Source organism: Melospiza melodia, chromosome 3 (genome assembly GCF_035770615.1).
Source record: "Melospiza melodia melodia isolate bMelMel2 chromosome 3, bMelMel2.pri, whole genome shotgun sequence".
Lineage (NCBI taxonomy): Eukaryota > Metazoa > Chordata > Aves > Passeriformes > Passerellidae > Melospiza > Melospiza melodia.
In genome coordinates this window covers 76,808,532-76,834,273 of record NC_086196.1, presented here as the reverse complement: position 1 = coordinate 76,834,273, position 25,742 = coordinate 76,808,532, and positions in this window count along the sequence as shown.

Genomic DNA, 25,742 nt, shown 5'->3' with positions numbered 1-25,742 from the left:
CAGGAACCACTTGGTATTATCAAGCCAGCCCGACTTGGCACTGGTGCCACCTTGGGTCTGGGAACCATGCTGCGTATCGTGGATTCTAAGGAGCCAGCCGGCCACTCCCTGCCGCAGGCCCCCAAACACAAACAACGGCGCTTTTCCCTGGAAATCAACACTCGCTTGCCGACTTTTTGATGGCAGATTGCAGGAGCCACTTGGTACTATCAAACCAGCCCAACTTGGCACTGGTGCCACCATGGGTCTGGTCCCCATCATGCCTCTCGTAGCTTTTCAGGACCTAGCCGGTCACTCACAGCCATAGGCCCCCAGACACAAACCTTGGCCCGTTTCCCTGGCAAACAAAAGTAAGCTGCCCCGTTTCTGGATGGCAGATTTCAGTAGCAACTTTGCACCATCAAACTGGCCCGACTTGTCACTGGTGCCACTTTAGGTCTGGGAACCATCCTGCGTATCGTGGATTCTAATTAGCCATCCGGCCACTCCCACCCACAGGCCCCAAACACAAACAACGGCGCTTTTCCCTGGAAAACAAAACTCGCCTACCAACATTTTGATGGCAGATTGCAGGAGCCACTTGGTACTATCAAATCAGCCGAACTTGGCACTGGTGCCACCATGGGTCTGGTAACCATCCTGCCTATCGTACCTTTTCAGGAGCCAGCTGGTCACTCCCAGCCATAGGCCCCCAGACAAAAACCTCGGCTCCTTTCCCTGGCAAACAAAAGTAAGCAGCCCTGCTTCTGGATGGCAGATTGCAGGAGCCACTTTGCACCATCAAACTGGCCCGACTTGTCACTGTTGCCACCTCTGGTCTGGGAACCATCCTGCGTATCGTGGATTCTAATTAGCCAGCCGGCCACTCCCAGCCACAGGCCCCCAAACACAAACAACGGCGCTTTTCCCTGGAAAACAAAACTCGCCTGACAACTTTTTGATGGCAGATTGCAGGAGCCACTTGGTACTATCAAACCAGCCCAACTTGGCACTGGTGCCACCATGGGTCTGGTCACCATCCTGCCTATCGTAGCTTTTCAGGAGCCAGCCGGTCACTCCCTGCCACAGGCCCCCAGACACAAAGCTCGGCCCGTTTCCCTGGCAAACAAAAGTAAGCTGCCCCGCTTCTGGATGGCAGATAGTGGGACGCACTTGTTACTATCAAACCAGCCCGACTTGGCACTGGTGCCACCACTGGTCTGGGAACCATCCTGCGTATCGTGGATTCTAAGGAGCCAGCCGGCCACTCCCAGCCTCAGGCACCCAAACACAAACAACGGCGCTTTTCCCTGGAAAACAAAACTCGCCTGACAACTTTTTGATGGCAGATTGCAGGAGCCACTTGGTACTATCAAACCAGCCCAACTTGGCACTGGTGCCACCATGGGTCTGGTCACCATCCTGCCTATCGTAGCTTTTCAGGAGCCAGCCGGCCACTCTCAGCCATATGCCCCCAAAAACAAACCACGGACCTTTTCTCTGGCAAACAAAAATCAGCTGCCCCACTTCTGGATGGCAGATTGCAGGAGCCACTTGGGACTATCACACCAGCACAACATGGCACTGCTGCCACCTTGGATCTGGGAACAATCCTGCGTATCGTACATATTCAGGAACCAGCCGAACACTCCCAGCCACAGGCCCCCAAACACAAACAACGGCCCTTTTCTCTGGCAAACAAAACTCAACTGCCCCTCTTCTGGATGGCAAATTGCAGGACGCACTTGGTACTACAAAAAGAGCCCGACTTGGCAGTGGTGCCACCTTGGCTCTGGGAACCATCCTGCATATCGAGCATTTTAAGGAGCCAGCCGGCAATTCCCAGCCGTATGCCCCAAAAAGAAACCATGGACCTTTTCTCTGGCAAAAAAAACTCAGCTGTCCCGCTTCTGGATGGCAGATTGCAGGAGTTACTTTGAACCATACAACCAGCCTTACTTGGCACTGGTGCCACCTTGGATCTGGGAACCATCCTGCCTATCGTTGATTTTCAGGGGCCAGCCGGCCACTCTCAGCCATAGGCCCCCAAACACAAACCACAGCCCTTTTCTCTAGCAAACAAAATTCAACTGCCCCGCTTCTGGATGGCAAATTGCAGGAGCCACTGGGTACTACAAAAACAGCCTGACTTGGCACTGGTGCCACCTTGCGTCTGGTTACCATGCGGCGTATCGTGCATTTTAAGGAGCCAGGTGGCCACTCCCAGCCATATGCCCCCAAACACAACCCACGGCCCTTTTCTCTGGCAAACAAAACTCAGCTGCCCCGCTTCTGGATGGCAGATTGCAGGAGACACTTGGTACTATCAAACCAGCCCGACTTGGCACTGGTGCCACCTTGGGTCTGGGAACCATCCTGCGTATTGTGGATTGTCAGGAGCCAGCCGAACACTCTCGGCCACAGAGCCCAATCAAAAACAAAGGTCCGTTTCCCTGGCAAAAAAAACTCAGCTGCCCCGCTTCTGGATGGGAGATTGCAGGAGGCACTTGACACTGTCAAACGAGCCCCACTTGGCACTGGTGCCACCTTGGGTCTGGGAACCATGCTGCGTATCGTGGATTTTCAGGAGCCAGCCGGCCACTCCCAGCCACAGGCCCCCAAACACAAACCACAGCCTTTTTCTCTGGCAAACAAAACTCAGCTGCCCCGCTTCTGGATGGCAGATTGCAGGAGCCACTTGGTACTATCAAACCAGCCCGACTTGGCACTGGTGCCACCTTGGGTCTGGGAACCATCCTGCCTATCGTGGATTTTAAGGAGCCAGCCGGCTACTCCCAGCCACAGGCCCCCAACAAAAACCACGGCCCTTTTTTCTCGCAAACAAAACTTAGCTGCCTCACTTCTGGATGGCAGATTGCAGGAGCCACTTGGTGTAATCAAACCAGCCCGACTTGGCACTGGTGCCACCTTGGGTCTGGGAACCATCCTGCGTATCGTGGATTCTAAGGAGCCAGCCGGCCACTCCCAGCCACAGGCCCCCAAACAAAATCAACGGCGCTGTTCCCTGGAAAACAAAACACGCCTGCCAACTTTTTGATGGAGTTTGCAGGAGCCACTTGGTACTATCAAACCAGCCCGACTTGGCACTGGTGCCACCTTGGGTCTGGGAAACATCCTGCGTATCGTGGATTCTTAGGAGCCAGCCGGCCACTCCTAGCCACAGGCCCCCAAACAAAAACCTAGGCCTATTTCTCTGGCAAACAAAAGTAAGCTGCCCTGCTTCTGGATGGCAGATTGCAGGAGACACTTGGTACTATCAAACCAGACCGACTTGGCACTGGTGCCACCTTGGATCTGGGAACCATGCTCTGTATCGTGGATATTCAGGGGCCAGCCGGCCACTCTCAGCCATATGTCCCCAAACAGAAACCTCAGCCTGTTTCTCTGGCAAACAAAACTCAACTGCCCCTCTTCTGGATGGCAAATTGCAGGATGAACTTGATACTAAAACCGCAGGCCGACTTGGTAGTGGTGACACCTTGGGCCTGGGAACCATCATGCGTATCGAGCATTTTAAGGAGCCAGCCGGCCACTCCCAGCAATATGCCCCCAAAAACAATCCACGGAATTTTCCTCTGGCAAACAAAAATCAGCTGCCCCGCTTCTGGATGGCAGATTGCAGGAGCCACTTTGCACCATCAAACCAGCCCGACTTGGCACTGGTGCCACATTGCATCTGGGAACCATGCTGCCTAGCGTGGATTTTCAGGAGCCAGCCGGCCACTCTCAGCTATATGCCCCCAAACAAAACCCACGGCCCGTTTCCCTGGCAAACAAAATTAAGCTGCCCCGCTTCTGGATGGCAGATTGCAGGACGCACTTGGTAGTATCAAACCAGCAAAACTTGGCACTGGTGCCACCTTGGGTCTGGGAACCATCCTGCATATCGTGGGTTCAAAGGAGCCAGCCGGCCACTCCCAGCCACAGGCCCCCAAATACAAACAATGTCGCTTTTCCCTGGAAAACAAAACTCGCCTGCCAACTTTTTGATGGCAGATTGCCGGAGCCACTTGGTACTATCAAACCAGCCCAACTTGGCACTGGTGCCACCATGGGTCTGGTAACCATCCTGCCTATTGTAGCTTTCCAGGAGCCAGCCGGTCTCTCCCAGCCATAGGTCCCCAGTCACAAACCTCGGCCCGTTTCCCTGGCAAACAAAAGTAAGCTACCCCGCTTCTGGATGGCAGATTGCAGGAGCCACTTGGTACTATCAAACCAGCAAAACTTGGCACTGGTGCCACCTTGGGTCTGGGAACCATGCTGCGTAACACAGATTCTAAGGCGCCAGTCGGCCACTACGAGCCACAAGCCCCCAAACACAAACAACGGCGCTATTCTCTGGCAAACAAAACTCAACTGCCCCTCTTCTGGATGGCAAATTGCAGGACGCACTTGGTACTAAAAAAACAGCCCGACTTGGCACTGGTGCCCCCTTGGGTCTGGGAACCATCCTGCGTATCGATCTTTTTAATGAGACAGCCGGCCACTCCCAGCCATATGCCCCCAAACACAACCCACGGCCCTTTTCTCTGGCAAACAAAACTCAACTGCACCGCTTCTGGATGGCAGATTGCAGGAGCCACTTGGTACTATCAAACCAGCCCGACTTGGCACTGGTGCCACCTTGGGTCTGGGAACCATCCTGCGTATTGTGGGTTGTCAGGAGCCAGCCGAACACTCTCGGCCACAGACCCCAATTAAAAACAACGGCCCGTTTCACAGGCAAACAAAACTCAGCTGCCCCGCTTCTGGATGGGAGATTGCAGGAGGCACTTGACACTGTGAAACCAGCCCCACTTGGCACTGGTGCCACCTTGGGTCTGGGAACCATACTGCGTATCATGGATTTTCAGGAGCCACCCGGCCACTCCCAGCCACAGGCCCCCAAACACAAACCACAGCCTTTTTGTCTGGCAAACAAAATTCAGCTGCCCCGCTTCTGGATGGCAGATTGCAGGAGCCACTTGGGACTATCACACCAGCACAACATGGCACTGCTGCCACCTTGGATCTGGGAACCATCCTTCCTATCGTGGATTTTCAGGGGCCAGCCGGTCACTCTCAGCCATAGGCCCCAAACACAAACCACGGCCCTTTTCTCTGGAAAACAAAACTCAACTGCCCCTCTTCTGGATGGCAGATTGCAGGAGCCACTGGGTACTATGAAACCAGCCCTACTTGGCACTGATGCCACCTTGGGTCTGGGAACCATGCTGCGTATCATGGATTTTCAGGAGCCAGCCGGCCACTGCCAGCCACAGGCACCGAAACACAAACAACAGCCTTTTTCTCTGGCAAACAAAATTCAGCTGCCCCGCTTCTGGATGGCAGATTGCAGGAACCACTTGGTACTAACAAACCAGCCCGACTTGGCACTGATGCCACCTTGGGTCTGGGAACCATCCTGCGTATCGTGGATTCTAAGGAGCCAGCTGGCCACTCCCAGCCACAGGCCCCAAAACACACACAACGGTGCTTTTCCCTGGAAAACAAAACTCGCCTGCCAAACATTTGATGGCAGATTGCAGGAGCCACTTGGTATTATCAAACCAGCCCAACTTGGCACTGGTGCCACCATGGGTCTGGTCACCATCCTGCCTATCGTAGCTTTTCAGGAGCCAGCCAGCCACCCCCAGCCAGAGGCCCCCAGACAAATATTTCGGCCCGTTTCCCTGGCAAACAAAAGTAAGCTGCCCCGCTTCTGGATGGCAGATTGCAGGAGCCACTTTGCACCATCAAACCAGCCCAACTTGGCACTGGTGCCAACTCAGGTCTGGGAACCATCCTGCGTATCGTGGGTTCTAAGGAGCCAGCTGGCCACTCCCAGCCACAGGCCCCCAAACACAAACAACGGCGCTTTTCCCTGGAAAACAAAACTCGCCTGCCAACTTTTTGATGGCAGATTGCAGGAGCCACTTGGTACTATCAAACCAGCCCAACTTGGCACTGGTGCCACCATGGGTCTGGTCACCATCCTGCCTATCGTAGCTTTTCAGGAGCCAGCCGGTCACTCCCAGCCATAGGCCCCCAGACACAAACCTCGGCCCGTTTCCCTGGCAAACAAAAGTAAGCTGCCCCGCTTCTGCATGGCAGATTGCAGGAGCTACTTAGTACTATCAAACCAGCCCGACTTGGCACTGGTGACACCTCTGGTCTGGGAACCATCCTGCCTATCGTGGATTTTCAGGGGCCAGCCGGCCACTCTCAGCCATATGCCCCAAAAACAAACCACGGCCCTTTTCTCTGGCAAACAAAACTCAACTGCCCCTCTTCTGGATGGCAAATTTTAGGACGCACTTTGTACTACGAAAACCGCCCGACGTGGCACTGGTGCCACCTTGTGTCAGGGAACCATCCTGCATATCGAGCTTTTTAAGGAGCCAGCCGGCCACGCCCAGCCATATACTCCCAAAAACAAACCACGGACCATTTCTCTTGGAAACAAAAATCCGCTGCCCCGCGTCTGTATGGCAGATTGCAGGAGCCACTTTGCACCATCAAACCAGCCCGACTTGGCACTGGTGCCACCTTGGGTCTGGGAACAATCCTGCATATCGTGGATTCTAAGGAGCCAGCCGGCCACTCCCTGCCACAGGCCCCCAAACACAAACAACGGCGCTTTTCCCTGGAAAATAAAATTCGCCTGCCAGCTTTTTGATGGCAGATTGCAGGAGCCACTTGGTACTATCAAATCATCCCAACTTGGCACTGGTGCCACTATGGGTCTGGGAACCATCCTGCCTATTGTAGCATTTCAGGAGCCAGCCGGTCACTCCCAGCCATAGGCCCCCAGACACAAACCTCGGACCGTTTCCCTGGCAAACAAAATTAAGCTGCCCCGATTCTGGATGGCAGATTGCAGGAGCCACTTGGTTGTGTCAAACCAGCCCGACTTGGCACTGGTGCCACCTTGGGTCTGGGAACCATCCTGCGTAACGTGGATTCTAAGCAGCCACCCGGCCACTCTGAGCCACAGGCCCCCAAACACAAACAACGGCGCTTTTCCCTGGAAAACAAAACTCGCCTGCCAACTTTTTGATGGTAGATTGCAGGAGCCACTTGGTACTATCAAACCAGCCCAACTTGGCACTGGTGCCACCTCTGGTCTGGGAACCATCCTGCCTATCGTAGCTTTTCAGGAGCCAGCCGGTCACTCCCAGCCATAGACCCCCAGACACAAACCTCGGCCCGTTTCCCTGGAAAACAAAAGTAAGTTACCCCGATTCTGGATGGCAGATTGCAGGAGCCACTTGGGACTATCAAATCAGCCCAACTTGGCACTGGTGCCACCATGGGTCTGGTAAACATCCTGCCTATCGTAGCTTTTCAGGAGCCAGCCGGTCACTCCCTGCCATAGGCCCCCGGACACAAACCTCGGCCCGTTTCCCTGGCAAACAAAAGTAAGCTGCCCCGCTTTTGGTGGCAGATTGCAGGATGCACTTGGTACTTACAAACCAGCCCGACTTGGCCCTGGTGCCACCTTGGCTCTGGGAACCATGCTGCGTAACGTAGATTCTACGAGGACAGGCGGCCACTCCCAGCCACAGGCCTCTAAACAAAAACAACGGCGCTTTTCCCTGGAAAACAAAACTCGCCTGCCAACTTCTTGATGGCAGATTGCAGGAGCCACTTGGTACTATCAAACCAGCCCAACTTGGCACTGGTGCCACCATGGGTCTGGTCACCATCCTGCCTATCGTAGCTTTTCAGGAGCCAGCCGCTCACTCCCAGCCATAGGCCCCCAGACAAATACCTCGGCACGTTTCCCTGGCAAACAAAAGTAGGCTGCCCCGCTTCTGGATGGCAAATTGCAGGACGCACTTGGTACTACGAAAACAGCCCGACTTGGCACTGATGCCACCTTGGGTCAGGGAACAATCCTGCGTATAGAGCTTTTTAAGGAGCCAGCCGGCCACGTCCAGTCATATACCCCCAAAAAAAAAACCACGGAACTTTTCTCCAGCAAACAAAAATCCGCTGCCCCGCGTCTGGATGGCAGATTGCAGGAGCTATTTAGTATTATCAAACCAGCCCGACTTGGCACTGGTGGCACCATGAGTCTGGTAACCATCCTGCCTATCGTAGCTTTTCAGTAGTCAGCCGGTCACTCCCAGCCATAGGCCCCCAGACAAATACCTCGGCCCGTTTCCCTGGGAAACAAAAGTAAGCTGTCCCGCTTCTGGATGGCAGATTGCAGGAGGCACTTGGTACTATCAAACCAGCCCAACTTGTTCCCAGACCCAAGGTGGCACCAGTGCCAAGTGGGGCTGGTTTGATGGTGCAACGTGGCTCCTGCAATCTGCCATCCAAAAGCGGGGCAGCTTACTTTTGTTTGCCAGGGAAACGGGCCGAGGTTTGTGTCTGGGGGCCTATGGCTGGGAGTGACCGGCTGGCTCCTGAAAAGCTACGATAGGCAGGATGGTTCCCAGACCCATAGTGGCACCAGTGCCAAGTTGGGATGATTTGATAGTACCAAGTGGCTCCTGCAATCTGCCATCAAAAAGTTGGCAGGCGAGTTTTGTTTTCCAGGGAAAAGCGCCGTTGTTTGTGTTTGGGGGCCTGTGGCTGGGAGTGGCCGGCTGGCTCCTTAGAATCCACGATATGCAGGATTGTTCCCACACCCAAGGTGGCACCAGTGCCAAGTCGGGCTGGTTTGATGGTGCAAAGTGGCTCCTGCAATCTGCCATACAGACGCGGGGCAGCGGATTTTTGTTTCCAAGAGAAATGGTCCGTGGTTTTTTTTCGGGGGTTTATGGCTGGGCGTGGCCGGCTGGCTCCTTAAAAAGCTCGATATGCAGGATGGTTCCCTGACACAAGGTGGCACCAGTGCCACGTCGGGCGGTTTTCGTAGTACAAAGTGCGTCCTAAAATTTGCCATCCAGAAGAGGGGCAGTTGAGTTTTGTTTGCCAGAGAAAAGGGCCGTGGTTTGTTTTTGGGGGCATATGGCTGAGAGTGGCCGGCTGGCTCCTGAAAAGCTACGATAGGCAGGATGTTTACCAGACCCATTGTGGCACCAGTGCCAAGTTGGGCTGATTTGATAGTACCAAGTGCCTCCTGCAATCTGCCATCCAGAATCGGGGTAGCTTACTTTTGTTTTCCAGGGAAACGGGCCGAGGTTTGTGTCTGGGGGTCTATGGTTGGGAGTGGCCGGCTGGCTCCTTAGAAACCACGATACGCAGCATGGTTCCCAGACAAGAGGTGCCACCAGTGCCAAGTTGGGCTGGTTTGATACCACCAAGTGGTTCCTGCAATCTGCCATCCAGAAGCGGGGCAGCTTACTTTTGTTTGCCAGGGAAAAGCGCCGTTGTTTGTGTTTGGGGGCCTGTGGCTGGGAGTGGCCGGCTGGCTGCTTAGAATCCACGATACGCAGGATGGTTCCCAGACGTGAGGTGGCGCCAGTGCCAAGTCGGGCTGGTTTGATAGTACCAAGTGCGTCCTGCAATCTGCCATCCAGAAGCGGGGCAGCTTACTTTTGTTTGCCAGGGAAACGGGCCGAGGTTTGTGTCTCGGGGCCTATGGCAGGGAGTGACCGGCGGGCTCCTGAAAGCTACGATAGGCAGGATGGTGACCAGACCCATGGTGGCACCAGTGCCAAGTTGGGCTGGTTTGATAGTACCAAGTGGCTCCTGCAATCTGACATCAAAAAGTTGGCAGGCGAGTTTTGTTTTCCAGGGAAAAGCGCCGTTGTTTGTGTTTGGGGGCCTGTGGTTGGGAGTGGCCGGCTGGCTCCTTAGACACCACGATACGCAGGATGGTTCCCAGACCAGAGGTGGCACCAGTGCCAAGTCGGGCTGGTTTGATAGTACCAAGTGGCTCCTGCAATCTGCCATCCAGAAGCGGGGCAGCTTACTTTTGTTTGCCACGGAAACGGGCCGTTGTTTGTGTTTGGGGGCCTGTGGCTGGGAGTGGCCGACTGGCTCCTTAGAATCCACGATACGCAGGATGGTTCCCAGACCAGAGGTGGCACCAGTGCCAAGTCGGGCTGGTTTGATAGTACCAAGTGGTTCCTGCAATCTGCCATCCAGAAGCAGGGCAGCTTACTTTTGTTTGCCAGGGAAACGGGCCGAGGTTTTTGTCTGGGGGCCTATGGCTGCGAGTGACCGGCTGGCTCCTGAAAAGCTACGATAGGCAGGATGGTGACCAGACCCATGGTGGCACCAGTCCCAAGTTGGGCTGGTTTGATAGTACCAAGTGGCTCCTGCAATCTGCCATCAAAATTTGGCAGGTGAGTTTTTTTTTCCAGGGAAAAGCGCCGTTGTTGTGTTTAGGGGCCTGTGGCTGGGAGTGGCCGGCTGGCTCCTTAGAATCCACCATACGCAGGATGGTTCCCAGACCCAAGGTGGCACCAGTGCCTAGTCGGGATAGTTTGATGGTGCAAAGTGGCTCCTGCAATCTGCCATCCAGAAGCGGGGCAGCTTACTTTTGTTTGCCAGGGAAAAGGGCCGAGCTTTGTGTCTCGGGGCCTATGGCTGGGAGTGACCGGCTGGCTCCTGAAAAGCTACGATAGGCAGGATGGTGACCAGACCCAAGGTGGCACCAGTGCCAAGTTGGGCTGGTTTGATAGTACCAAGTGGCTCCTGCAATCTGCCATCAAAATGTTGTCAGGCGAGTTTTGTTTTCCAGGGAAAAGCGCCGTTGTTTGTGTTTGGGGGCCTGTGGCTGGGAGTGGCCGGCTGGCTCATTAGAATCCACGATACGCAGGATGGTTCCCAGACTTGTCGTGGCACCAGTGCCAAGTCGGGCTGGTTTGATAGTACCAAGTGGATCCTGCAATCTGCCATCCAGAAGCGGGGCAGCTTACTTTTGTTTGCCAGGGAAACGGGCCGAGGATTTGTCTGGGGGCCTATGGCTGGGAGTGACCGGCAGGCTCGTGAAAACCTACGATAGGCAGGATGGTGACCAGACCCATGGTGGCAGCAGTGCCAAGTTGGGCTGGTTTGATAGTACCAAGTGGCTCCTGCAATCTGCCATCAAAAAGTTGGCAGGCGAGTTTTGTTATCCAGGGAAAAGCGCCGTTGTTTGTGTTTGGGAGCCTGTGGCTGGGAGTGGCCGGCTGGCTCTTTAGAATCCACGATACGCAGGATGGTTCCCAGACCAATGGTGGCACCAGTGCCAAGTCGGGCTGGTTTGATAGTAACAAGTGCGTCCTCCAATCTGCCATCCAGAAGCGGGGCAGCTTACTTTTGTTTGCCAGGGAAACGGGCCGAGGTTTTTGTCTGGGGGCCTATGGCTGGGAGTGACCGGCTGGCTCGTGAAAAGCTACGATAGGCAGGATGGTGACCAGACCCATGGCGGCACCAGTGCCAAGTTGGGCTGGTTTGATAGTACCAAGTGGCTCCTGCAATCTGCCATCAAAAAGTTGGCAGGCGAGTTTTGTTTTCCAGGGAAAAGCGCCGTTGTTTGTGTTTGGGGGCCTGTGGCTGGGAGTGGCCGGCTGGCTCCTTAGAATCCATGATACTCAGCATGGTTCCCAGACCAGAGGTGGCACCAGTGCCAAGTTGGGCTTGTTTGATAGTACCAAGTGGTTGCTGCAATCTGCCATCCAGAAGCGGGGCTGCTTACTTTTGTTTGCCAGGGAAACGGGCCGAGTATTGTGTCTGGGGGCCTATGGCTGGGAGTGACCGGCTGGCTCCTGAAAAGCTACGATAGGCAGGATGGTGACCAGACCCATGGTGGCACCAGTGCCAAGTTGGGCTGATTTGATAGTACCAAGTGGCTCCTGCAATCTGCCATCAAAATGTTGGCAGGCGAATTTTGTTTTCCAGGGAAAAGCGCCGTTGTTTGTGTTTGGGGGCCTGTGGCAGGGAGTGGCCGGCTGGCTCCTGAAAAGCTACGATAGGCAGGATGTTGACCAGACCCATGGTGGCACCAGTGCCAAGTTGGGCTGGTTTGATAGTAGCAAGTGGCTGCGGCAATCTGCCATCAAAAAGTTGGCAGACGAGTTTTGTTTTCCAGGGAAAAGCGCCGTTGTTTGTGTTTGGGGGCCTGTGGCTGGGAGTGGCCGGCTGGCTGCTTAGAATCTACCATACGCAGGATAGTTCCCAGACCAGAGGTGGCACCAGTGCCAAGTCGGGCTGGTTTGATAGTACCAAGTGCGTCCTGCAATCTGCCATCCAGAAGCGGGACAGCTTACTTTTGTTTGTCAGGGAAACGGGCCGAGCTTTGTGTCTCTGGGCCTACGGCTGGGAGTGACTGGCTGGCTCCTGAAAAGCTACGATAGGCAGGATGGTGACCAGACCCATGGTGGCACCAGTGCCAAGTTGGGCTGGTTTGATAGTACCAAGTGGCTCCTGCAATCTGCCATCAAAAAGTTGGCAGGCACGTTTTGTTTTCCAGGGAAAAGCGCCGTTGTTTTTGTTTGGGGGCCTATGGCTGGGAGTGGCCGGCTGGCTCCTTAGAATCCACGATACGCAGGATGGTTCCCAGACCTGAGGTGGCACCAGTGCCAAGTTGGGCTGGTTTGATAGTACCAAGTGCATCCTGCAATCTGCCATCCAGAAGCGGGGTAGCTTACTTTTGTTTGCCAGGGAAACGGGCCGAGGTTTGTGTCTCGGGGCCTATGGCTGGGAGTGACCGGCTGGCTCCTGAAAAGCTACGATAGGCAGGATGGTGACCAGACCCATGGTGGCACCAGTGCCAAGTTGGGCTGGTTTGATAGTACCAAGTGGCTCCTGCAATCTGCCATCAAAAACTTGGCAGGCGAGTTTGTTATCCAGGGAAAAGCGCCGTTGTTTGTGTTTGGGGGCCTGTGGCTGGGAGTGGCCGGCTGGCTCCTTAGAATCCATGATACGCAGGATGGTTCCCAGACCAGAGGTGGCACCAGTGCCAAGTCGGGCTGGTTTGATGGTGAAAAGTGGCTCCTGCAATCTGCCATCCAGAAGCGGGATAACTTACTTTTGTTTGCCAGGGAAACGGGCCGAGCTTTGTGTCTGGGGGCCTATGGCTGGGAGTGACCGGCTGGCTCCTGAAAAGCTACGATAGGCAGGATGGTGACCAGACCCATGGTGGCACCAGTGTCAAGGTGGGCTGGTTTGATAGTACCAAGTGGCTCCGGCAATCTGCCATCAAAATTTGGCAGGCGAGTTTTGTTTTCCAGGGAAAAGCGCCGTTGTTTGTGTTTGGGGGCCTGTGGGTGGGAGTGGCCGGATGGCTAATTAGAATCCACGATACGCAGCATGGTTCCCAGACCTGAGGTGGCACCAGTGCCAAGTCGGGCTAGTTTGATGGTGCAAAGTGGCTCCTGCAATCTGCCATCCAGTAGCGGGGCAGCTTGCTTTTGTTTGCCAGGGAAACGGGCCGAGGTTTGTGTCTGGGGGCCTATGGCTGGGAGTGACCGGCTGGCTCCTGAAAAGCTACGATAGGCAGGATGGTGACCAGACCCATGGTGGCACCAGTGCCAAGTTGGGCTGGTTTGATAGTACCAAGTGGCTCCTGCAATCTGCCATCAAAAAGTTGGCAGGCGAGTTTTGTTTTCCAGGGAAAAGCACCGTTGTTTGTGTTTGGGGGCCTGTGGCTGGGAGTGGCCGGCTGGCTGCTTAGAATCCACGATACGCAGGATGGTTCCCAGACGTGAGGTGGCGCCAGTGCCAAGTCGGGCTGGTTTGATACTACCAAGTGCGTCCTGCAATCTGCCATCCAGAAGCGGGACAGCTTACTTTTGCTTGCCAGGGAAACGGGCCGAGCTTTGTGTCTGGGGGCCTATGGCTGGGAGTGACCGGCTGGCTCCTGAAAAGCTACGATAGGCAGGATGGTGACCAGACCCATGGTGGCACCAGTGCCAAGTTGGGCTGGTTTGATAGTACCAAGTGGCTCCTGCAATCTGCCATCAAAAATTGGCAGGCGAGTTTTGTTTTCCAGGGAAAAGCGCCGTTGTTGTGTTTAGGGGCCTGTGGCTGGGAGTGGCCGGCTGGCTCCTTAGAATCCACCATACGCAGGATGGTTCCCAGACCCAAGGTGGCACCAGTGCCTAGTCGGGATAGTTTGATGGTGCAAAGTGGCTCCTGCAATCTGCCATCCAGAAGCGGGGCAGCTTACTTTTGTTTGCCAGGGAAAAGGGCCGAGCTTTGTGTCTCGGGGCCTATGGCTGGGAGTGACCGGCTGGCTCCTGAAAAGCTACGATAGGCAGGATGGTGACCAGACCCAAGGTGGCACCAGTGCCAAGTTGGGCTGGTTTGATAGTACCAAGTGGCTCCTGCAATCTGCCATCAAAAAGTTGGCAGGCGAGTTTTGTTTTCCAGGGAAAAGCTCCGTTGTTTGTGTTTGGGGGCCTGTGGCTGGGAGTGGCCGGCTGGCTCATTAGAATCCACGATACGCAGGATGGTTCCCAGACTTGTCGTGGCACCAGTGCCAAGTCGGGCTGGTTTGATAGTACCAAGTGGATCCTGCAATCTGCCATCCAGAAGCGGGGCAGCTTACCTTTGTTTGCCAGGGAAACGGGCCGAGGATTTGTCTGGGGGCCTATGGCTGGGAGTGACCGGCTGGCTCCTGAAAAGCTACGATAGGCAGGATGGTGACCAGACCCATGGTGGCAGCAGTGCCAAGTTGGGCTGGTTTGATAGTACCAAGTGGCTCCTGCAATCTGCCATCAAAAAGTCGGCAGGCGAGTTTTGTTTTCCAGGGAAAAGCGCCGTTGTTTGTGTTTGGGAGCCTGTGGCTGGGAGTGGCCGGCTGGCTCTTTAGAATCCACGATACGCAGGATGGTTCCCAGACCAGTGGTGGCACCAGTGCCAAGTCGGGCTGGTTTGATAGTAACAAGTGCGTCCTGCAATCTGCCATCCAGAAGCGGGGCAGCTTACTTTTGTTTTCCAGGGAAACGGGCCGAGGTTTTTGTCTGGGGGCCTATGGCTGGGAGTGACCGGCTGGCTCGTGAAAAGCTACGATAGGCAGGATGGTGACCAGACCCATGGCGGCACCAGTGCCAAGTTGGGCTGGTTTGATAGTACCAAGGGGCTCCTGCAATCTGCCATCAAAAAGTTGGCAGGCGAGTTTTGTTTTCCAGGGAAAAGCGCCGTTGTTTGTGTTTGGGGGCCTGTGGCTGGGAGTGGCCGGCTGGCTCCTTAGAATCCACGATACGCAGGATGGTTCCCAGACCAGAGGTGGCACCAGTGCCAAGTCGGGCTGGTTTGATAGTACCAAGTGGCTCCTGCAATCTGCCATCCAGAAGCGGGGCAGCTTACTTTTGTTTGCCAGGGAAACGGGCCGAGCTTTGTGTCTGGGGGCCTATGGCTGGGAGTGACCGGCTGGCTCCTGAAAAGCTACGATAGGCAGGATGGTGACCAGACCCATGGTGGCACCAGTGCCAAGTTGGGCTGGTTTGATAGTACCAAGTGGCTCCTGCAATCTGCCATCAAAAAGTTGGCAGGCAAGTTTTCTTTACCAGGGAAAAGCGCCGTTGTTTTTGTTTGGGGGCCTATGGCTGGGAGTGGCCGGCTGGCTCCTTAGAATCCACGATACGCAGGATGGTTCCTAGACTTGACGTGGCACCAGTGCCAAGTTGGGCTGGTTTGATAGTACCAAGTGCGTCCTGCAATCTGCCATCCAGAAGTGGGGTAGCTTACTTTTGTTTGCCAGGGAAACGGGCCGAGGTTTGTGTCTCGGGGCATATGGCTGGGAGTGACCGGCTGGCTCCTGAAAAGCTACGATAGGCAGGATGGTGACCAGACCCATGGTGGCACCAGTGCCAAGTTGGGCTGGTTTGATAGTACCAAGTGGCTCCTGCAATCTGCCATCAAAAAGTTGGCAGGCGAGTTTGTTATCCAGGGAAAAGCGCCGTTGTTTGTGCCTGGGGCCCTATGGCCTGGAGTGGACGGATGGCTAATTAGAATCCACGATACACAGGATGGTTCCCAGACCCATGGTGACACCAGTGCCAAGTTGGGCTGGTTTGATAGTACCAAGTGGTTCCTGCAATCTGCCATCCAGAAGCGGGGCAGCTTACTTTTGTTTGCCAGGGAAACGGTCCGAGGATTGTGTCTGGGGGCCTAAGCCTGGAAGTGACCGGCTGGCTCGTGAAAAGCTACGATAGGCAGGATGGTGACCAGACCCATGACGGCACCAGTGCCAAGTTGGGCTGGTTTGATAGTACCAAGTGGCTCCTGCAATCTGCCATCAAAACTTGGCAGGCGAGTTTTGTTTTCCAGGGAAAAGCGCCGTTGTTTGTGTTTGGGGGCCTGTGGCTGGGAGTGGCCGGCTGGCTCCTTAGAATCCACGATACTCAGCATGGTTCCCAGACCAGAGGTGGCACCAGTGCCAAGTTGGGCTGGTTTGATAGTACCAAGTGGTTGCTGCAATCTGCCATCCAGAAGCGGGGCAGCTTACTTTTGTTTGCCAGGGAAACGGGCCGAGGTTTATGTCTGGGGGCCTATGGCTGGGAGTGACCGGCTGGCTCCTGAAAAGCTACGATAGGCAGGATGGTGACCAGACCCATGGTGGCACCAGTGCCAAGTTGGGCTGATTTGGTAGTACCAAGTGGCTCCTGCAATCTGCCATCAAAAAGTTGGCAGGCGAATTTTTTTTTCCAGGGAAAAGCGCCGTTGTTTGTGTTTGGGGGCCTGTGGCAGGGAGTGGCCGGCTGGCTCCTGAAAAGCTACGATAGGCAGGATGGTGACCAGACCCATGGTGGCACCAGTGCCAAGTTGGGCTGGTTTGATAGTACCAAGTGGCTCCGGCAATCTGCCATCAAAAAGTTGGCAGACGAGTTTTGTTTTCCAGGGAAAAGCGCCGTTGTTTGTGTTTGGGGGCCTGTGGCTGGGAGTGGCCGGCTGGCTGCTTAGAATCTACCATACGCAGGATGGTTCCCAGACCAGAGGTGGCACCAGTGCCAAGTCGGGCTAGTTTGATGGTGCAAAGTGGCTCCTGCAATCTGCCATCCAGAAGCGGGGCAGCTTGCTTTTGTTTGCCAGGGAAACGGGCCGAGGTTTGTGTCTGGGGGCCTATGGCTGGGAGTGACCGGCTGGCTCCTGAAAAGCTACGATAGGCAGGATGGTGACCAGACCCATGGTGGCACCAGTGCCAAGTTGGGCTGGTTTGATAGTACCAAGTGGCTCCTGCAATCTGCCATCAAAAACTTGGCAGGCGAGTTTTGTTTTCCAGGGAAAAGCGCCGTTGTTTGTGTTTGGGGGCCTGTGGCTGGGAGTGGCCGGCTGGCTGCTTAGAATCCACGATATGCAGGATGGTTCCCAGACGTGAGGTGGCGCCAGTGCCAAGTCGCCTGGTTTGATACTACCAAGTGCGTCCTGCAATCTGCCATCCAGAAGCGGGACAGCTTACTTTTGCTTGCCAGGGAAACGGGCCGAGCTTTGTGTCTTGGGGCCTATGGCTGGGAGTGACCGGCTGGCTCCTGAAAAGCTACGATAGGCAGGATGGTGACCAGACCCATGGTGGCACCAGTGCCAAGTTGGGCTGGTTTGATAGTACCAAGTGGCTCCTGCAATCTGCCATCAAAAATTGGCAGGCGAGTTTTGTTTTCCAGGGAAAAGCGCCGTTGTTTGTGTTTGGGGGCCTGTGGGTGGGAGTGGCCGGATGGCTAATTAGAATCCACGATACGCAGGATGGTTCCCAGACCTGAGGTGGCACCAGTGCCAAGTCGGGCTAGTTGGATGGTGCAAAGTGGCTCCTGCAATCTGCCATCCAGAAGCGGGGCAGCTTACTTTTGTTTTCCAGGGAAACGGGCCGAGGTTTGTGTCTGGGGGCCTATGGCTGGGAGTGACCGGCTGGCTCCTGAAAAGCTACGATAGGCAGGATGGTGACCAGACCCATGGTGGCACCAGTGCCAAGTTGGGCTGATTTGATAGTAGCAAGTGGCTCCTGCAATCTGCCATCAAAAAGTCGGCAGGCGAGTTTTGTTTTCCAGGGAAAAGCGCCGTTGTTTGTGTCTGGGGGCCTGTGGCAGGGAGTGACCGGCTGGCTCCTTAGAATCCACGATACGCAGGATGGTTCCCAGACCCAAGGTGGCACCAGTGCCAAGTTGGGCTGGTTTGATAGTACCAAGTGCGTCCTGCAATCTGCCATCCAGAAGCGGGGCAGCTTACTTTTGTTTGCCAGGGAAACGGGTCGAGCTTTGTGTCTGGGGGCCTATGGCTGGGAGTGACCGGCTGGCTCCTGAAAAGCTACGATAGGCAGGATGGTGACCGGACCCATGGTGGCAACAGTGCCAAGAAGGGCTGGTTTGATAGTACCAAGTGGCTCCTGCAATCTGCCATCAAAATGTTGGCAGGCGAATTTTGCTTTCCAGGGAAAAGCGCCGTTGTTTGTGTTTGGGGGCCTGTGGCAGGGAGTGGCCGGCTGGCTCCTGAAAAGCTACGATAGGCAGGATGGTGACCAGATCCAAGGTGGCACCTGTGCCAAGTCGGGCTGATTTGATAGTACTAAGTAGCTCCTGCAATCTGCCATGCAGAAGCGGGGCAGCTTACTTTTGTTTGCCAGGGAAACGGGACGAGGTTTGTGTTTGGGGGCCTATGGCTGAGAGTGACCGGCTGGCTCCTGAAAATCCATGATGCGCAGCATGGTTCCCAGACCCAAGGTGGCACCAGTGCCAAGTGGGGCTGGTTTCACAGTGTCAAGTGCCTCCTGCAATCTCCCATCCAGAAGCGGGGCAGCTGAGTTTTGTTTGCCTGTGAAACGGGCCGTTGTTTTTAATTGGGGTCTGTGGCCGAGAGTGTTCGGCTGGCTCCTGACAACCCACAATACGCAGGATGGTTCCCAGACCCAAGGTGGCACCAGTGCCAAGTCGGGCTGTTTTTTTAGTACCAAGTGCGTCCTGCAATTTGCCATCCAGAAGAGGGGCAGTTGAGTTTTGTTTGCCAGAGAATAGCGCCGTTGTTTGTGTTTGGGAGCTTGTGGCTGGGAGTGGCCGACTGCCTCCTTAGAATCTGTGTTACGCAGCATGGTTCCCAGACCCAAGGTGGCACCAGTGCCAAGTTGGGCTGGTTTGATAGTACCAAGTGGCTCCTGCAATCTGCCATCCAGAAGCGGGGGAGCTTACTTTAGTTTGCCAGGGAAACGGGCCGAGGTTTGTGACTGGGGACCTATGGCTGGGAGTGACCGGCTGGCTCCTGAAAAGCTACAATAGGCAGGATGGTTACCAGACCCATGGTGGCACCAGTGCCAAGTTGGGCTGGTTTGATAGTACCAAGTGGCTCCTGTAATCTGCCATCAAAAAGTTGGCAGGCGAGTTTTGTTTTCCAGGGAAAAGCGCCATTGTTTGTATTTGGGGGCCTGTGGCTGGGAGTGGCCGGCTGGCTCCTTTGAACCCACGATACGCAGGATGGTTCCCAGACCCAAGGTGGCACCAGTGCCAAGTCGGGCTGGTTTGATACTACCAAGTGCGTCCTGCAATCTGCCATCCAGAAGCGGGGCAGCTTAATTTTGTTTGCCAGGGAAACGGGCCGTGGGTTTTGTTTGGGGGCATATAGCTGAGAGTGGCCGGCTGGCTCCTGAAAATCCACGCTAGGCAGCATGGTTCCCAGATGCAAGGTGGCACCAGTGCCAAGTCGGGCTGGTTTGATGGTGCAAAGTGGCTCCTGCAATCTGCCATCCAGAAGCGGGGCAGCTGATTTTTGTTTGCCAGAGAAAAATTCCGTGGATTGTTTTTGGGGGCATATTGCTGGGAGTGGCCGGCTGGCTCCTTAAAATGCTCGATACGCATGATGGTTCCCAGGCCCAAGGTGTCACCACTACCAAGTCGGCCTGCGGTTTTAGTATCAAGTTCATCCTGCAATTTGCCATCCAGAAGAGGGGCAGTTGAGTTTTGTTTGCCAGAGAAACGGGCCGAGGTTTCTGTTTGGGGACATATGGCTGAGAGTGGCCAGCTGGCCCCTGAATATCCACGATACACAGCATGGTTCCCAGATCCAAGGTGGCACCAGTGCCAAGTTGGGCTGGTTTGATAGTACCAAGTGGCTCCTGCAATCTGCCATCAAAAATTGGCAGGCGAGTTTTGTTTTCCAGGGAAAAGCGCCGTTGTTTGTCTTTGGGGGCCTGTGGGTGGGAGTGGCCGGATGGCTAATTAGAATCCACGATACGCAGGATGGTTCCCAGACCTGAGGTGGCACCAGTGCCAAGTCGGGCTAGTTGGATTGTGCAAAGTGGCTCCTGCAATCTGCCATCCAGAAGCGGGGCAGCTTACTTTTGTTTTCCAGGGAAACGGGCCGAGGTTTGTGTCTGGGGGCCTATGGCTGGGAGTGACCGGCTGGCTCCTGAAAAGCTACGATAGGCAGGATGGTGACCAGACCCATGGTGGCACCAGTGCCAAGTTGGGCTGATTTGATAGTAGCAAGTGGCTCCTGCAATCTGCCATCAAAAAGTCGGCAGGCGAGTTTTGTTTTCCAGGGAAAAGCGCCGTTGTTTGTGTCTGGGGGCCTGTGGCAGGGAGTGACCGGCTGGCTCCTTAGAATCCACGATACGCAGGATGGTTCCCAGACCCAAGGTGGCACCAGTGCCAAGTTGGGCTGGTTTGATAGTACCAAGTGCGTCCTGCAATCTGCCATCCAGAAGCGGGGCAGCTTACTTTTGTTTGCCAGGGAAACGGGTCGAGCTTTGTGTCTGGGGGCCTATGGCTGGGAGTGACCGGCTGGCTCCTGAAAAGCTACGATAGGCAGGATGGTGACCAGACCCATGGTGGCACCAGTGCCAAGTAGGGCTGGTTTGATAGTACCAAGTGGCTCCGGCAATCTGCCATCAAAAAGTTGGCAGGCAAGTTTTGTTTTCCAGGGAAAAGCGCCGTTGTTTTTTTTGGAGGGCCAATGGCTGGGAGTGGCCGGCTGGCTCCTTAGAATCTACGATACGCAGGATGGTTCCCAGACCAGAGGTGGCACCAGTGCCAAGTCGGGCTGGTTTGATAGTACCAAGTGCGTCCTGCAATCTGCCATCCAGAAGCGGGGTAGCTTACTTTTGTTTGCCCGGGAAACGGGCCGAGGTTTTTGTCTCGGGGCCTATGGCTGGGAGTGACCGGCTGGCTCCTGAAAAGCTACGATAGGCAGGATGTTGACCAGACCCATGGTGGCACAAGTGCCAAGTTCGGCTTGTTTGATAGTACCAAGTGGCTCCTGCAATCTGCCATCAAAATGTTGGCAGGCGAATTTTGCTTTCCAGGGAAAAGCGCCGTTGTTTGTGTTTGGGGGCCTGTGGCTGGCAGTGGCCGGCTGGCTCCTGAAAAGCTACGATAGGCAGGATGGTGACCAGATCCAAGGTGGCACCTCTGCCAAGTCGGGCTGATTTGATAGTACTAAGTAGCTCCTGCAATCTGCCATGCAGAAGCGGGGCAGCTTACTTTTGTTTGCCAGGGAAACGGGACGAGGTTTGTGTTTGGGGGCCTATGGCTGTGAGTGACCGGCTGGCTCCTGAAAATCCATGATACGCAGCATGGTTCCCAGACCCAAGGTGGCACCAGTGCCAAGTGGGGCTGGTTTCACAGTGTCAAGTGCCTCCTGCAATCTCCCATCCAGAAGCGGGGCAGCTGAGTTTTGTTTGCCTGTGAAACGGGCCGTTGTTTTTAATTGGGGTCTGTGGCCGAGAGTGTTCGGCTGGCTCCTGACAACCCACAATACGCAGGATGGTTCCCAGACCCAAGGTGGCACCAGTGCCAAGTCGGGCTGTTTTTATAGTACCAAGTGCGTCCTGCAATTTGCCATCCAGAAGAGGGGCAGTTGAGTTTTGTTTGCCAGAGAATAGCGCCGTTGTTTGTGTTTGGGGGCTTGTGGCTGGGCGTGGCCGACTGCCTCCTTAGAATCTGTGTTACGCAACATGGTTCCCAGACCCAAGGTGGCACCAGTGCCAAGTTGGGCTGGTTTGATAGTACCAAGTGGCTCCTGCAATCTGCCATCCAGAAGCGGGGCAGCTTACTTTAGTTTGCCAGGGAAACGGGCCGAGGTTTGTGACTGGGGACCTATGGCTGGGAGTGACCGGCTGGCTCCTGAAAAGCTACAATAGGCAGGATGGTTACCAGACCCATGGTGGCACCAGTGCCAAGTTGGGCTGGTTTGATAGTACCAAGTGGCTCCTGTAATCTGCCATCAAAAAGTTGGCAGGCGAGTTTTGTTTTCCAGGGAAAAGCGCCATTGTTTGTATTTGGGGGCCTGTGGCTGGGAGTGGCCGGCTGGCTCCTTTGAACCCACGATACGCAGGATGGTTCCCAGACCCAAGGTGGCACCAGTGCCAAGTTTTGCTGGTTTGATACTACCAAGTGCGTCCTGCAATCTGCCATCCAGAAGCGGGGCAGCTTAATTTTGTTTGCCAGGGAAACGGGCCGTGGGTTTTGTTTGGGGGCATATAGCTGAGAGTGGCCGGCTGGCTCCTGAAAATCCACGCTAGGCAGCATGGTTCCCAGATGCAAGGTGGCACCAGTGCCAAGTCGGGCTGGTTTGATGGTGCAAAGTGGCTCCTGCAATCTGCCATCCAGAAGTGGGGCAGCTGATTTTTGTTTGCCAGAGAAAAATTCCATGGATTGTTTTTGGGGGCATATTGCTGGGAGTGGCCGGCTGGCTCCTTAAAATGCTCGATACGCATGATGGTTCCCAGGCCCAAGGTGTCACCACTACCAAGTCGGCCTGCGGTTTTAGTATCAAGTTCATCCTGCAATTTGCCATCCAGAAGAGGGGCAGTTGAGTTTTGTTTGCCAGAGAAACGGGCCGAGGTTTCTGTTTGGGGACATATGGCTGAGAGTGGCCAGCTGGCCCCTGAATATCCACGATACACAGCATGGTTCCCAGATCCAAGGTGGCACCAGTGCCAAGTCAGGCTGGTTTGATAGTACCAAGTGTCTCCTGCAATCTGCCATCCAGAAGCAGGGCAGCTTACTTTTGTTTGCCAGAGAAATAGGCCTAGGTTTTTGTTTGGGGGCCTGTGGCTAGGAGTGGCCGGCAGGCTCCTAAGAATCCACGATACGCAGGATGTTTCCCAGACCCAAGGTGGCACCAGTGCCAAGTCGGGCTGGTTTGATAGTACCAAGTGGCTCCTGCAAACTCCATCAAAAAGTTGGCAGGCGTGTTTTGTTTTCCAGGGAACAGCGCCGTTGATTTTGTTTGGGGGCTTGTGGCTGGGAGTGGCCGGCTGGCTCCTTAGAATCCACGATACGCAGGATGGTTCCCAGACCCAAGGTGGCACCAGTGCCAAGTCGGGCTGGTTTGATTACACCAAGTGGCTCCTGCAATCTGCCATCCAGAAGTGAGGCAGCTAAGTTTTGTTTGCGAGAAAAAAGGGCCGTGGTTTTTGTTGGGGGCCTGTGGCTGGGAGTAGCCGGCTGGCTCCTTAAAATCCACGATAGGCAGGATGGTTCCCAGACCAGAGGTGGCACCAGTGCCAAGTCGGGCTGGTTTGATAGTACCAAGTGGCTCCTGCAATCTGCCATCCAGAAGCGGGGCAGCTGAGTTTTGTTTGCCAGAGGAAAAGGCTGTGGTTTGTGTTTGGGGGCCTGTGGCTGGCAGTGGCCGGCTGGCTCCTGAAAATCCACGATACGCAGCATGGTTCCCAGACCCAAGGTGGCACCAGTGCCAAGTGGGGCTCGTTTGACAGTGTCAAGTGCGTCCTGCAATCTCCCATCCAGAAGCGGGGCAGCTGAGTTTTTTTTGCCAGGGAAACGGACCTTTGTTTTTGATTGGGCTCTGTGGCCGAGAGTGGTCGGCTGTCTCCGGACAATCCACAATACGCAGGATGGTTCCCAGACCCAAGGTGGCACCAGTGCCAAGTCGGGCTGGTTTGATAGTACCAAGTGTCTCCTGCAATCTGCCATCCAGAAGCGGGGCAGCTGAGTTTTGTTTGCCAGAGAAAAGGGCCGTGGGTTGTGTTTGGGGGCATATGGCTGGGAGTGGCCACCTGGCTCCTTAAAATGCACGATACGCCGCATGGTAACCAGACGCAAGGTGGCACCAGTGCCAAGTCAGGCTGTTTTTGTAGTACCCAGTGGCTCCTGCAATTTGCCATCCAGAAGCGGGGCAGTTGAATTTTGTTTGCTAGAGAAAAGGGCTGTGGTTTGTGTTTGGGGGCCTATGGCTGAGAGTGGCCGGCTGGCCCCTGAAAATCAACGATAGGCAGGATGGTTCCCAGATCCAAGGTGGCACCAGTGCCAAGTAAGGCTGGTTGTATGGTTCAAAGTGACTCCTGCAATCTGCCATCCAGAAGCGGGACAGCTGAGTTTTTTTTGCCAGAGAAAATGTCCATGGTTTCTTTTTGGGGCATACGGCTGGGAATTGCCGGCTGGCTCCTTAAAATGCTCGATACGCAGGATGGTTCCCAGAGCCAAGGTGGCACCACTGCCAAGTCGGGCTCTTTTTGTAGTACCAAGTGCGTCCTGCAATTTGCCATCCAGAAGAGGGGCAGTTGAGTTTTGTTTGCCAGAGAAAAGGGCCGAGGTTTGTGTTTGGGGGCATATGGCTGGGAATGACCGGCTGGCCCCTGAAAATCCACGATACGCCGGATGGTTCCCAGATCCAAGGTGGTACCATTACCAAGTCGGGCTGGTTTGATAGTCCCAAGTGGCTCCTGCAAACTGCCATCCAGAAGCGGGGCAGCTTACTTTTGTTTGCCAGGGAAATGGGCCGTTGTTTGTGTTTGGGGGCCTGTGGCTGGGAGTGTTCGGCTGGTTCCTGAATATGTACGATACGCAGGATTGTTCCCAGATCCAAGGTGGCAGCAGTGCCATGTTGTGCTGGTGTGATAGTCCCAAGTGGCTCCTGCAATCTGCCATCCAGAAGTGGGGCAGCTGATTTTTGTTTGCCAGAGAAAAGGTCCGTGGTTTGTTTTTGGGGGCATATGGCTGAGAGTGGCCGGCTGGCCCCTGAAAATCCACGATACACAGGATGGTTCCCAGATCCAAGGTGGCACCTGTGCCAAGTCGGGCTGATTTGATAGTACTAAGTAGCTCCTGCAATCTGCCATGCAGAAGCGGGGCAGCTTACTTTTGTTTGCCAGGGAAACGGGCCGAGGTTTGTGTTTGGGGGCCTATGGCTGAGAGTGACCGGCTGGCTCCTGAAAAGCTACAATAGGCAGGATGGTGACCAGACCCATGGTGGCACCAGTGCCAAGTTGGGCTGGTTTGATAGTACCAAGTGGTTCCTGCAATCTGCCATCCAGAAGCAGGGCAGCTGAGTTTTGTTTGCCAGAGAAAAGGGCCTTGGTTTGTGTTTGGGGGCATATGGCTGGGTGTGGCCAGCTGGCTCCTTAAAATGCACGATATGCAACATGGCTCCCAGACCCAAGGTGGCACCAGTGCCAAGTTGGGCTGGTTTGATAGTACCAAGTGGCTCCTGCAATCTTCCATGATCACGTGGAGAAATACTTTCTGGTTTCAGCCTCATGCTCTTTCTTCTCTCCCTCAACTTCTCTATCACCTCTCATCTGGTTCACATGCGCTGTCTTCAAGGTCCACAGGCTACTTTTCACAGAATCTTCTGGCCTGATGAAGTAAGAATGATGAATAGAACAGAGCTGGGATCTATTTTCCAGTTTGGATAAAATGCATTCTGCACACAAATCCAAGGAGAACGGGCTGCCCCGATGCCCAGAAAATCTTTCACTCCTGCTAGTGTTCTACGTCAACCGCAACTTAGTCTGAAAGAAAAGCTTTTTCTCTGAGAGCATCTGAGAGGTTTGCATGAAGCACTGATATCTGACATATGCAATTTTGAATAGGAGAGGAAAAAGAAAATGGCAAGGAGTTTTTAATTTTAGTGGTTTCAATTTTAATTTCCGTGCACTTTTTCAAAACTTGTCAGCTCAAATGCCCATCAACATCTTTTAGTCATCTGTA